This window comes from Mus musculus, chromosome 16 (assembly GCF_000001635.26).
Source record: "Mus musculus strain C57BL/6J chromosome 16, GRCm38.p6 C57BL/6J".
Lineage (NCBI taxonomy): Eukaryota > Metazoa > Chordata > Mammalia > Rodentia > Muridae > Mus > Mus musculus.
The window spans coordinates 44558216-44570010 of record NC_000082.6 but is presented as its reverse complement, the minus strand read 5'-3'; the positions used below and the strand labels follow the sequence as shown (position 1 = coordinate 44570010).

The 11795-nt window shown below is 45.0% G+C and overlaps 1 protein-coding gene across 1 annotated transcript in view; it reads left to right on the top strand.

Annotated features, from left to right (window-relative positions):
* The first annotated feature begins 11140 nt into the window (after nucleotides 1–11140).
* Boc (biregional cell adhesion molecule-related/down-regulated by oncogenes (Cdon) binding protein) overlaps nucleotides 11141–11795 on the top strand; it is a 73826-nt gene continuing 73171 nt past the window's right edge. The window contains exon 1 of the mRNA NM_172506.2: nucleotides 11141–11573. The gene's annotated coding sequence lies outside the window, so the exon portion shown is untranslated. The remainder of the gene's footprint in view (nucleotides 11574–11795) is intronic.

Below are 11795 nucleotides of genomic sequence, written 5' to 3'. Positions count from 1 at the left end.
TGAGTCCAGTGAGTAAAGGTATGGTACAATTAAATTTGTCACTTCTTTTTAATTGTTTAATCTTCTTCCTTCTTCCCCTTACATCCCCTTCTCCCCTTTCTCCTTCCAGTCTCTGCATTGCTGGGGATTGAAACTGACCTCTTCAAAGGTGTCTCTAACAGGAATGTAGAAAGCAGAGAAGTGCTAGAGGCAAATGGGAGGTGAGAAGATGAATCCAGAAGCTTTTGCGATATCCCAAGCAAGAGTGATGAAGATCTGCACTGGAGCAGTTATACAAGGGACTAGGTGCCAGGATTTGGATGTGATAGAATAGTGATTAGTGACCAGCTGGTATCAATTGTGAAGAAAAGCTAGTCAGGGGGTGGGGGTAAGACTATTTTTTAAAAGTGTGTGTGTGAGAGTGTATGTGTGTGTGTGTGTGAGAGAGAGAGAGAGAGAGAGAGACAGAGAGAGAGAGAGAGAGAGAGACAGAGAGAGAGAGAGAGAGAGAGAGAGAGAGAGAGAGAGAGAGAGAGAATACATGTATGTGTGTGTGGATGCCAGAAGAGGGTTCTGAGCGCACACACACACACCTCATATGTACAGAGGAGGGTTCTGCCACACACACACACACACACACACACACACACACACACCTCATATGTACATATCTATTTCTTTGAGACAGAGGCTACTCCTGAACCTGGAGCTCACTGTTTTTCTGACTAAACTGACAGCTCTAGGAATCCTCCTGCCTCTGCACCACCGATTCCCAGGGCTGGGGATGCAGATGCTCATGGCTATGAGCATCTTCAAACAGCATCATTGAAGTTCAATGTAGTTTGGCTTGCCAGTTGCTTATTTGGTTGTCTGTGTCATAACCAGGAAATTGCCAAACATGATATCCTGAAGGCTTTCTTCCATGGTTTCTTCTCTAACTCTTTCAAGTTAACTTTTCTAATATTGTAGATACCTAGTTTTCTCATTGCTCTTTGTTGAATGGCAACTGCTGAGTGAAATTATTTTTTCTCCTCTCTTTCGAGTTGACATCTTATCAAGAATCATTGGGCCATACGTACAAAGATTTGCTTTGCAGCTTTCTACACATTGATTTGTCTATTCATCATCATACCTGTAAGATCTGAGGTTATGAAAGCTCCCAAAAAGGTAAGGGTCTAAGAAAATGTTTAATGGTTTAGGAAGATGTTTTGAGGTTGGTAAATGCAAGTTCTGACAGATGTTTTCTTATAAGTGTCAAGGAATCTACACTAATTCGCCTCTCACAGGTCAAATGGACTCAAGATAAGTACTGTCAGTTAACAAGCAGCCTGTTTCTCTCCCCACCTGCCAATTTCTGAGGTTGGGATCTACTTTCCTTTGCCTGGTCCTGGGATTTCCCCCCCCCCCCCACACACACACACACACACCTCTCCTCCAACTCCCAAGAGTTTCAAATGTACACCCAAGAAAAATTTTTTCTCCCTAAATTCCTTAACTTTATCTTCTGCTCCCAACATCCAGATGTTCCTTCAAAATCTGCATCTAGAACCCTTCCAGAGAAGCTGCCCACAGGCGCTCCCATCTACCCTCACAGATGCTTCTGCTGGGTCTGCACTTTCCTAGCCACAGATGGTCCCACAGACCCTTGACAGACTTGAAACAGCCAGCTCATCCCAGACTTGGCCAACATTTCAGCTTTTTGCCCACACCCCAAAATGGAGCCTCAGAGTCAGCAGGAAGTAGTCATATACAATTACTGCATCCTTTATCTATTTATAATCAACAAAAGGCTGGAATGTTTGGTTTGGGACCTGGGACAAGGGACTGAGGTGCACAATTTACATATCAAAACAGACCTAGCCTCTAAGCTATCCCAGAATCCTTCAGTATCTATCTGGTGCACCCTCCCCACAACCTTGAACTTTCCAGCCCAGGGGCTAGGCTTCCCTTCCCTGTGAGTTTCCTCCCTATATTATCCAGATAATTTGTGCTCTCTTGCTCTCCCTCTCTCCCTCTCTCTCCCTCTCTCCCTCTCTCCCCCTCTCCCTCTCCCTCTCTCTCTCTGTCTCTGTCTCTCTCTCTCCCTTCCTCCTCCTCTTCTCTCTCTGCGCATGCCCTTTCATCCAGTCCCCCACTTCTCCCCATGATCACTCCTAATCTTTGGGGCCAGTGAACCTGAGAGCAACTTCCCAATAAACTTGCCTTTAATATAATCTAATCTGGCTTGAAGCTCGGTTCATCATCGGAGATAACGTATCAATGCCACTCTAAAAATGCCTTAATTTCTATTGTTTTGTAGAATGCGTTGAAATCAGAGAGTGTGGCTTGAGGCTTTGCTCTTTCTCAAGATAATTGGGCTAATCAGGGTCTCTGAGTTTATATGGCTTTTAGAACAGTTTTCTCTCTTTCAGTTGGGATTTTGATAATGGAATTCGTTGAAACTGTAGACCCAAATATATATATATTTAAAGCATACAACTACTCACTAAATAAAGTATGTAAGCCTGGCAAAATCTAAATACAGTTGGTGGTGATATCATATCTATATGTTAAAATATTGTACCATAGTTTAAGTAGCAATTTTGCTATTGTTGGGCAAAATGCATTTGAGATACCTGAGTGTCTTTATTTCTACAATTTATGTTATTTATAATTATTGCTAAAACTTCTTCTTAAGGCCGTACAGCTAAAAGTCATTTCAAACATACCATTCATATCTGAGACAAAATATGATGGTCATACAATTTTGCATCTAAGACAAACGAGTCTTGACTTGCTTTAGGTAAGAGATTATATTTTGCTTTTCAAGTTATGATTCCACGCGAAGCCCAAGTTATTGGAATTCTTTCAACATTCCAGCCCACACAGGTGCACTAGGCTTCAACAGCTATGACAGGAAACGTGGTTTTATTCAGTCTTCATTCCTTCATCCATTTGACTTGCTATATATTGCTCAGATGTTGTGTTGAACATTAGAGGCACAAATATGAAAAAGTAGGGATTGATTTTGGGCTTAAAGATATTCTAGTCTGGAAAATAGACAGGTAGAACCCCTCCCTCACTGACTTTTACTATTACAATGCTCATAACAGATTCAAGACAAAGGCAAGGAGAGTTCCCTGGACAGTAGGAGGCTGGGATGGGGGCAGTTGGGAATAGAGGCTTCCCAGAGGAGGCAACGCTGCAGAAACGTCTTGAAGGTAAGTTAGATGGTAGAGAAGAGGAGAAACAGTTTAAGTCTAGAGAGGAAGTGAGCCATCTAGGAAGGAAAGACAGTGTGGTTGGTGCTTTGAGGACACAATGGGAGGACAAGATACAATGGGTGGACCACTCGGGGAATCAGCTTGGAGAGTTGATGGAGCTGAATCAGATGGGTGCTTGGCCCCTGTCTCAGAAAACCTGGGAGAAAAGAACATGCCTGAGTCCATTGTTTTTTGGTTTTGTTTGTTTGTTTATTTGTTTTTGGTTTTTCGAGACAGGGTTCTCTGTGTAGCCCTGGCTGTCCTGGAACTCACTCTGTAGACCAGGCTGGCCTTGAACTCAGAAATCCACCTGCCTCTGCCTCCCGAGGCGTAAGCCACCAACGCCCGGCTCCTGAGTCCATTGTTATCTCTCTCAGATAAATCATAGGAACAAGGTTTGATGAGTTTAATGAGCTTGAGAAGGAGAAAGTGATATTTTTTAATACTTTGAGAGAGAGAGAGAGAGAGAGAGCAATCTGCATTGCTGGATTTTGTGGTTCGTTCTCTTAGTCCTTCCTTATCCTGAGAAGAGAGCTGCATGCTTCTTAAAATGGGGCCACCAAGCCTGAAGTGGCTTCACTTCCTCGCTGGAAAACCCAACCAGCATAAGGTAAACAAGAAGGGATGATTTTTCATTCCTAGGGGGAGATATGCTTCCCTCCTTTCCTCGTGGCTCTGACAGGCATTACAGAGACCTTTTAACCACTGTCCAAAGAGGCCGCCCAGCTTGCCTTATGCCCAGGAGAGCGGGTGGCAGGGCTCAATATTTGTTAAATTTTGCCTGTGGGTGAGGGGCGGGAAAGTAGGAGAGGGTACAGGTCTATGGTGCATGGTTGGTTTTCTGTTACTGTGGCCCGATGTTCCAATGGCTCCCCAGTGTCTTTTGAAGGAGAAAGAAATTATATGCTTGAAGCAGAACAAGCAAACAAGCTACCTGTTTCCAAGTCTGCAGCTTTGGCTTTGGCGTTAGATTTCGCGTTGCTCAGTCCCGGGTATATTGATTCTCTCCAAGGAAGCGTCCCCTTGCTATAAACCCTTAAGGGGTGTGTGAGAAACTTCTTCCCCGGTGAATGGCTGACTGAACAAATTTAACGGAGGCTGTTACCCACTGAGCTTGGTATCAATGCTCCGAAGTCCGGTTCTCTTTTGAGTTTTGCTTTCATCTGGAATCTCTCGCCTCTGCCCTCTTTACTGTTGCTGCCACACAATATCAAACAGCTGGAGTCTGGGCAGCTCCAGGATCCAAGTTTCTCAGCTTCACATGTCAGGGTGGGGGCGGGGGAGAACAGATGGAGGCCATTGGGGAAGGTGGGGGTTTCCGTGTGGACTCAGTGGGAGCTGTGCTTGCTTCAGAGAATCCGATATCTTGGAAAAGTGGGACTGGGGTTAACAGAGAGATTTTGTTCGTGTGGGGCTTAAGATGTGCGCAAAATCAAGCATGCAAGGATGGATTACAGAAACGGTTTTCATGCACCACCTTTTCTTCCGTTTGTCTAGCCCAGACTCAAATTTCCAATAATACAACAGCTCTCTGTAAAGTGGCTACCAAAGGTTTTGATTAAATATAGTGTTACAGTGGGCATTAACGTAAGGACTCAACAGTAAGAATAGGCACTAGCCATAAACAGCTATACTGGTTGACTCATTTAGAGTTATAGCCTGACAGATACTAATATGTATTATAAGTATATGAATACATATGTATACATATGGAGAGATACTCCATATGTATTATTTCTAACCTTCACAAAAGATACGGGCATTCAAAGAGGGCATCTGTCTTTGCTCACAAGGATTGCTGAAGATGAAATTAAAATCTAAATTTGTTTTGAGTCTGTCATTTCCATTTTACTGCATGCTACCCTTCCCTAGGGTCCCCTTGTTCATAGGCAGCCGTAGGGGAATCTGAAGGTTAGTCCCTTAATGTCAACAGAACGCATGGCAATAGGATGGATCCCTGCGTCGACAGCCCAGGGCTAGAGAAGTCAGCCCTAGTAGGTTCCACTTGTATGAGAATTGAGCGGCACCATGCCAGGCTCACCTGTAATTTCTCCTGAACCGTGCAATTTACCTTCTAATTACATGCTGTCGTGCACTGGTTGCTAATTGTTGCATAGGTCAACCTTACACATTCATTCATCATTCTTTATTTTGTCAGACAACCAGCACATAGCTTGTCCAGCGGGGCCATTCTTCCCAGGGTAGACAGGAAGCTGATTCATACACCTGATGAGGAACTGAAAGCCGGGTTTTAAATTCCAAAATGATGGACTACGTTACCCATTTGTAAATTTTTATGTACATTGGTGCTTTGTCTGCATGTCCGTGTGAGAGGGTCCGGTCCACTGGAACTTGAGTTACAGACAGCTGGGAGCTGCCACGTGGGTAATGGAACTCCAGTCCTCTGGAAGAGCAGCCACATCTCCAGCCCCCGAGTTATGCACTTTTTAAAAATGTATTTTGGTGATGCCTTAACAAATAAAAGAAATAAACAGATAAACAGATTAAAATACTATTCAGCAGCCAGAATTTTAAACTCGGGATGAATTCAGGAGTAGTTCATCTCGAACACTTCATACCAAGGCAAAGCATGTCTTCAAATGTTACCGTTGAGAATACAAATGTCCACGCTACCCGCTTCCTACTTACTGTTAGGACTGAACTTTAGCACCTAGCTTCCAGCCTTAGCTTAAGCCTCAGGACAAGTCTTAGCACAAGTCTCTTCTGGTGACTCCTAGACTCATTTTGTTGTTGTTGTTTGCTTGTTTGTGTTTCTTTTTTTTTTTTTTTTAAAGATTTGTTTCTTTTGCATGCATTGGTGTTTTGACTGCATGTATATGTGTTGCTGTGTCAGATCCCCTGGAACTGGAGTTACAGACAGTTGTAAGCTGTCATGTGGGTGTTGGGAATTGAACCCAGGTCCTCAGGAAGAACATCCAGTACTCTTAACCACTGAGCCATCTCTCCAACCCCAACTCTCAGACTCTTGCTATTTTTACTCAGTAAATTACTTTTGTTCTTTGAATGTACTGTGATGCATCTCCTTGGAAAGCCCATTAAAGATTCCTTAATGGCTTGGCAAGTGTCAAGCATTGTGAAATGTGCTTTCCCTTTTGGAAGTGCTCTCACTACATAGGCTAGTTTGGGTCTAGAACTCTTAATCCCCCTGCCTCAGTCTCCAGGGTGCCAGAATTATAGGCATAAGCTACCACACCTAGCTTAAGTATATCATTCTTTTAGAATATACTTATTAAATTTATTTATCTTAATTTTTTGTAAGTGTTTTGCCTGCATGTATGTCTATGCACCACCTGTGGGCACAGTGTCCATGGAGACCAGGGTAGGTATATACAATCCCTTGGAGCTGAGTTACAGATGGTTGTGAGCTGCGGTGTGAGTAGGTTGTGAGCTAGCTGTCTCGTGGGTCCTGGAAACCAAGCCTGGGTCCTCTGGAAGAAAAGCCAGTACTCTTAACCATCTCTCCAGTCCCAAATGTAACCATTCTTATTCCAAGAAGGAGCAGCCAGCCTAAAGAGCAGCAAGAAAATAACAGTGAGGTGCACAGCTTGGGATGAGACCCACCGCTTTGTTGTTAGAGATCATAGACCAATTACCTGATTTTCCTTCTCTGTAAAATGGAGATCAATTCTACACAGAAAGTTGTTATGGAGATTCTGAACAAACACAAAATCCATCACAGAGACTGGGCAAGGAACGTGTTCAGGGGTTATTAGCATATTTCTTAGAAGGATGCTGAAAGGTTAAACATGATCATAAATATAACCAGGTTTCCCACAGTAAGTAAGCATTGATCAACTCTCACACTCGAGTGTTGTCTTTGCTGTGTATTCTTGACAGTTGTTTTTCTTATTTGTTGAGTGCGATCCTCCTAACTGGGTAATTTAGTCATGTCTCCACTTGGGGCTTTGTTTTTAATGATATCATTGGTTTGTTTGTTTGCTTGCTTGCTTTATTTCATATAACCAGAGTGTTGAAAATGAATACTGACCTCGTGGAGTTCAATGTTTTAATACTAGTGAGAGCATTTAGAAAGTGTATCCTATCCAATAATCCAAAATTCCTTCATCTAGAAATTCATGTTTAGAAAATAAGCTGAATCATACAGATTTATGGTAAGATGTTTAGCCATCTGCCATGCAGGATGACAATGTAAATGAAGCCACTGAGATGGATAAAAATAGAATGACTGAAAAAAAAAAGCCCTTTTTGATGCAACAGTACTTTTGAAATCAAACTTTGAAAATGATTCAGATCATGAGAAAATTAATCATGTTAGATTGTTAAACTTAAAAAGCAACAGACTCAATTTGGAAAGATATTCGGCCATAGACAAATCAATAAAGGAGCTAGCTTCTGCCTGAATTATCAAGTGCATAAGAAAAACTGTACAAATTTTGAATGAATGTCTCTGATTATTTTTTTACTCAGTGAAAATCATATACTCAGTGTGAAATACATATTGATGAGAAACAAAACAGGAAAGAAAGAAAATGACTAAGACCAAAACCACTCAACTGTGCTATAACAACGTTGTTCTTGTGTGGCAGATTTCCTGTGATGTCGCCCTTGCTGAGGTTTTCTGCAGTCTGAATGTTCTTCAGTACACACAGTTTGTAATCAAGAACACAAATTCATATGAAAATGAAGGGATAAATAGTCAACTCCCTGTCACTTTCTGTCTATTCCACAATAGTTCTCCCTGCACAATCTCCCACAGGAACTCTCTGTAACTAAGTAGTCCTCAGGTTGTATAACACTTAGGGGTGCCTGAAGGTCATCAAAAGGGGAGCAGTGTTATTCACTGCACTCTGACCTAATGGCAGTGATGCAACATAGACCTGTAGTTCCTGTCTGCCCTTCCACTTCCCAGTAGAATAAATTAATAATTTATTTAAAAATAATACTAAACTCTTCCTTCTTGGTGCTCATAAAGTCTCTCCAAAGCCAGAAGTAGATTACCTTTAACAACACATCGTATAGGAGAGTTCCATATTCAGGTCACAGTGCATCTAACTGTTTCAAGATGGCTGGTGTGCTAAGGTGGAATGATGTGAGTTAAGAAACTGGTGATGTTGGTGGTGTGAGTCTTTAATCCCAGCACTCAGGAGGCAGGGTCAGGGTCAGAGGCAGAGGCATCTGTGAGTTCAAGGCTAGCCTTGTGTACAGAGAAAATTCCAGATAGTCAGTACTGAAAAACCTTGCCTCAAACGTGGAGAGAGAGGAGGGGGGAGGGGGAGGGGGAAAGGGAGAGGGAGGGGGAGAGGGAGAGGGAGAGGGAGAGGGAGAGGGAGAGGGAGAGGGAGAGGGAGAGGGAGAGGGAGAGGGAGAGGGAGAGGGAGAGGGAGAGGGAGAGGGAGAGGGAGAGGGAGAGGGAGAGGGAGAGGGAGAGGGAGAGGGAGAGGGAGAGGGAGAGGGAGAAACCAGCAGTTAGAGGACAAGAAATATACTGCAAGCAGAGGGAGTGAGGAGATACAGTAGCTATAAAAATAAACACAGTCATACTAATACAAAGATCCACAAAAACAATAAACACATCTGAGTGCCAACAGCGAGTCTGAAGCTGCAGATCTGTGTTCAGCCTAAATCATAGCACAGGCAAGTAAGTGGGCATGGTGATCAGCCAGCCTGCGGGAGATGCAAGGTCCCCCTCCTGGCTAAATACATGTGAGCAAGGATGAATGCTTTGACTCCGAATGCAAAGACTGTGTGGACCTCAAGTCCAGAGTGGGAAGAAGGGAGAGCCCTAAGGGAAGAATAAGTTGAGCAGGTAGGAGGAGACATCTCTGGGATGCTAGGCTGTGCATGGTAGTGTAGGAATACGGACATCTAAGAACTCCAAGTGCCTTGTTATTACTGAATCTCACCATCGCCAGTGGGAGTGGTATTTGGAAAGTACTTCTGAAAAGCAGAAAGCTGGGGTTGGAGAAATACCTCAGTGGTTAAGAGCACTGGCTACTCTTCCTGAGGATTCGGATTCAATTCCCAGCCCCCACATGGCAATTTACAACTCTCTGTAACACCAGTTCCACGAGATCCAATGCCCTCTTCTGGCCTCCACAGGCACCAGGCTCTTATATAGTATACAGATACACATGCAGCCAAAACACCCACATGCACAAGAAAATAAAATTAATTAAAAACCTTAATAAATAAAAAAATAAAACTTTGAGAAAGGGGAGAAGAAAAGCAGGCCATTACCTGTTTGGGGCTCTAGGGAAAGGCAGTGTTCACACAGTAGGGAACTGTCAGCTGTCAGCTGATGTTTTCCTTTCCTCTGGGGATTACTTCTGTTCCCAGGGTGGTTCTCAGGTCCCACTGTCCTCTGTTGTGCCACAGAGGGACAGTGAGATGGCAGAGGCTAACATCATCACTGAACAGGGGGGAGAGAAACAGGTCTTGCAGACTGTTCTCCAAACTGATGGAAATTAAAAAGGAGGAAAGTGTGTTGGGGTTGGAGGGAGGTTCAAAGAGGGATTTCAGAGCCCTTTCACTGTCTTATTAAACTATGGCACCCCTTGATCCATTTGGCCACGGGGATATGCCCAGCAATCTAGGCATGTAGAAATGCCAGATAAATCAGTGCAGAGACTGACTCCTGCTCTAATTAACAAACTCGGGGAGGAAAGAATGCTGGAAAATGTGGAATCTTTCCCTTCCTCCTACTGCTTCAATTGGAATCATGTGCTGAGGACAACCAAAAGCAACAGAAAATAAAACCGTGACCTAAAAAAAATTTTTAAGTGATTTCTTTTCTGTCACATGGTGACTTTCTGAGTCCCAAGGCCACAGTTCTGCCATTCAGGGAAGACAGCACCTCTCTTCACCGTGCTCTTCCCTGGCTGACCCACTCCAAGGGCCACCTCCTCTCCACCTTGGAACAAGGCTTTGACAAATGGCTTAACTCCTAAAATATAAGGGATAAGAAACTCTCACAGAGTCTGGTGCATTTTTAGAAAATCTAGCGTTGCCAACTTAATTTAGTATTGGGCTTGTGTGTGAAAGTGCGTTTTTGTTGCCGTTGTTGTTTGTTTGTTTTTAAATGTGTACCCGAACTAACAGTTTCAGATCACCTGAAAACTAAAGAAATCCTTTCTTAGCACAGACTTGCTGAATCAGAAGTTGGAGGTGGAGCCCATCCATCTACGTTGTAACAATTTGTCCAAAGAAGTTCCCGACAATGGGTTTGAAAATTACTGTGTGCATGTTTTCTCTCCAACCAACACGGAGGTAACGGACTAACTCTCCGTGACATCACCCCCCACCCCTTTCCTAGGATGCTGAAAGGGGAGGTCAAGCCAAAGACCTGGCAAACCCTTCCCTGCCAGCCAAGTGTCTGGGAAGGCTGTTTTATGGCTTTGCCATGATGAGGTTTCTTATCATTTTCCTAATTGCCCTTGCCCTGCCTTACATTTGTTTGTTTGTTTATTTATTTATTTAGGTGATGGTGGTTGGGGGATTGCCCTGCTTTTATTAATTGTAACTTTGTTTTTATTGCATTATCTGGTAGGTTTGTTTGTTTGTTCAGAATGATAGAGAAATTGAGAAGTGGGTGCCAGCACGGGAAGGAGGGGTAGTGCTGGCCAAGGGAAGGGTCCAAGGTGAAGCTAAGCAGGGTGGACCGGCACCCCCGCGCGTGGGAGAAAGGCACTTTTGGTGTGGTCAAAGAAAATAATTTGGAAGGACTGAGGGAATTTAACGCAGTGCAAAGAAAGTAGGCGTTAAGGGAAAAATTGTTCTAAAATTGGGGGGGACTTGTGGTCCCTCCCCCCCCCCCCCACTCCAGTTTCCTTTTCAAGACTTTTTTGCTTTGCTCCCTTTTGCTCCTCCCCCTCCTCCCCGCCTCCTCGGCTCCCCTCCCCTCTTCGAGCGGTAATGGGAGGCTCCTAGGCAGGAGAAGCAAAAGAAGGAATTGTTTGCAAGTTCAGTCATCCAAAAAAGCGTCTTCCATATGGAGGGATTGGGTGCGCTGGGCGCGGCGTCCTCTGCCTTGCCCGCCTGCTGCCGCCGCTGCCACCACGGCTCTGGCTTCCTGCAGTGGGGACCCTGAGCTGGGTCTCGCTGGTGTCAGCTCCGGCCGGCCGCATTCTCACACTCTCGCACCTCGTACCCGCCGCGGCCACACAAGCCCTTCCTCCTCCGGCCGCAACTTCTGGGTCCTGGGCTCTTTTGTTGCTCCGGCTGCGGCCACTCTGCCGTGGTGTGTGTCCTCTTGTGTCACCGCGCTGTGCGTGTGTGTGTCGGTGTGCGCGGGGGCCGTGTGGCCCTTCTCCGCTTCACCACGCGGGACCCGGAGTCCCGGCCCCCTCTTCCCAGGCTCCGGCTGCAGGCGAGGTGAGTCATGTCGCTGAAGTTTGTTTTCTTTTCATAAAAAGTTGTGTTTATTTGTTGGTTTGGGGATAGGAGGCGTGTGGGAGGCGGCCGCCCGTCCTGGGATGCCGAGGGCTCCCGGGAGACGTGCTGCAGGGCGCGGGCTCCAAGCGCTGGGCTGGGGCTCCGCCTGGGGCTCCGGCAGCTAGGCTAGGACCGGGGTTGGGGCCCCTAGTGCTTGACTGG